General features: G+C 40.5%; 1 protein-coding gene across 1 annotated transcript in view; it reads left to right on the forward strand.

Moving 5' to 3' along the window:
* Positions 1-2,654, forward strand: part of LOC106011284 — a 39,914-nt gene that overhangs the window by 31,428 nt on the left and 5,832 nt on the right. The window lies entirely within an intron of this gene.

A 2,654-nucleotide genomic window follows, 5' to 3' on the forward strand; every position in this document is an offset into this window, starting at 1 on the left:
GCGGGCGGGGGGGGACCAGGGGGGTTGGGCGGGGGCTGAAAACGGGTTGTATTTGCCTGTATAAGATCGGAATGTTGAAGCATAGATTAAAGAAAAGGAACTTCAGAGACCGCAATCGGGCGCGGACTAATATTTATTGCAGAGGCGTCGGTGACAACCCCCACTCCCGAGAGAGCGATTCTGAAAGAGGTGCGATCCGGAGAGAGAGAGAGAGAGAGAGAGAGAGAGAGAGAGAGAGAGAGAGAGAGAGAGAGAGAGAGAGAGAGAAAGCGTGATGTTAGATTGTCTAATTATGTGTTGTTTTTGTCTTTTCATTTGCCAGATAAGTTGATGGATTGTACAGTTTTGGAACATTCTTTGAATAGGACGGACATAAGTTTTCATTTTTTAAATTTTTATATAAAACAACAACAACAACAACAACAACATATTATTATTATTATTATTATTATTATTATTATTATTATTATTATTATTATTATTATTATTATTATTATTATTATTATTGTTATTATTATTATTAATAATGTTATAATTATTTACCCATTGTACTTTCTGCTCTTTCCTTTGCTTCTCATACTTTTGTGTTCAAGTTACCTATCACACATAGTATGTCGTTAGCACTTTTGTTTATAGGCAGTTAAGACTGTTGTAGAATTGGCCTTTTTCTTCTTCTTCGTGGTCATTCGTCGGTGCATAGCAGTGCATTAATGTTATTTTAAAGTATTTTGTTTGGTGTGTTGCTCTTAATAATCACTGGTCCACGGGTCCCCACTCATTAAGGGCTTTATTTGCTGTGTCAATCAAAAGGATTCCTACTCCGTGTTCTCCGCTTTTAGTTGGCCCTGAGTAACTGAGTTTTCTTTTCTTTCTTTACAAATATTTTTCCTTGACCAGGCCAGCGTGTCTCGTTCAGGTCTAATATATCGAGGTGGTAGTTAACCATTCTTTTCTGATATTGGGCAAATTTAATTGTCTTGAGCATGGTTGTAACATTCCAGAAGCCTTTTAATTTCAAGATATCTATTTTTGTTTTCAGAAGGGCGCTCCTCGGACTTTTGACCGTCATACTTGTTCCATCTGAACTGCCCCCCCTTTCCCAACACATTAACAAGGTTACGCTTTCTGATTTCCGTTTCAGTAACTTAATTTTTTTAAAAATGAGATAGGTTGTTGACCCATCGTCAACTTCCATAGGAAAATTATCATCCCGTAGCTGCTGGAGGAGACAACGCACGGGTTTCTGGTGGTCATTTTGGATAAAGTATCCTCATGTGCCCTTTGTTGTTGTAGACATAAATCTCTCCTCCACCAAGTAGCCAGACATCTTCACTATTTGACTCATAGCTGAGGATAAGAGGTTATTTATGGGCGCCTCGATTCACCTGGACGTGCTGAGACATTTAATATTATTATTATTATTATTATTATTATTATTATTATTATTATTATTATTATTATTATTATTATTATTATTATTATCATTTGTTAAAATGTTTACAGGTTTACCAATTTTGTAGCCGTATTGTTCTTGTGCAATACACACACACACACACACACACACACACACACACACACACACACACACATACACACACACACACACACACACACACACACACACACACACACAAACACCCTGCCAGTGAGCGCCAGCCCGGGCTGAGAAGGATTGCAAGCAAAGTCGAAACAGCCATACTTCTATTGGAGAACCAATTGAAGTCAAACCTGTGTAAGACGGCCACCCATTGTCAAGGAGAAAAGTGGCCGCATAAGACAGGTGGCCGTCTTAGGCAGGATTGATCAAGATAAAGAACACAAACCATTCCCATCTGAGGCCCCAATCGAAAGTAGCCCCATTGTTGTTGTCTTTGTTGGTGTTGTTGCTGTTGGTTTATATTTCGTTTGTAATTTTTATTTTGTCGCTGATTTTGCACAATAGTGACAATAAAACGAAATGTATCAGACAAGGAAGACCGAGTGCCATGTTAAAACAAACACATGGGTCGCCACCACTCGGAGAACGAGGGACGCTTCTGTAACAAGTTCATGTTGACGTCCTTTGTTACTTTGTTACAGACTGGGTAAACAGTAACCACTTATCTCACTTACGATTTGTGTATGAGTTCTGGGCGGGGCTTATGGGTTATGAGGGATCACACGCTAACTCACCTGCAGCTGAAAATTGGAAGCTATTGGTCAACAGTGGGAGGGGCCTACGCAACATGATCGGTTGGAGGAACTACCTAACAACAACGACAGGTGATTGAATTATGACGGCTCGCCCACAACGCCAGGGGCCAATGCACAATTTATGACAAAACGTAATGGATTCACTCAGGTGACCGTCTTAGACAGGTATTATTGCTTAGTATTATAGGGGTTGTGTGTTAAATTTTTGTGGCCGCGGCCGCGTTGGACAGGTGCCCGTTTTACACAGTTAAATTATATAGAAAAAACGCAAGGGGGGAAATGGAAAGTGGCCGTTTGTACAGGTGGTCGTCTTATAGAGGTGGCCGTCAGGGCAGGTTCGGCTGTACTTAAAAGCGTAACCTCTAACGAGATCGATATGACTCGGTCAAGCTCTTTTGTGCTGTGCAGTAAGGTGAAGTTATGCAAACCACTACAACATAAAAAAATCAGGTGGGGGGGGG

The sequence above is a fragment of the Aplysia californica genome, unplaced genomic scaffold, assembly GCF_000002075.1.
Source record: "Aplysia californica isolate F4 #8 unplaced genomic scaffold, AplCal3.0 scaffold00084, whole genome shotgun sequence".
Classification (NCBI taxonomy): Eukaryota; Metazoa; Mollusca; class Gastropoda; order Aplysiida; family Aplysiidae; genus Aplysia; species Aplysia californica.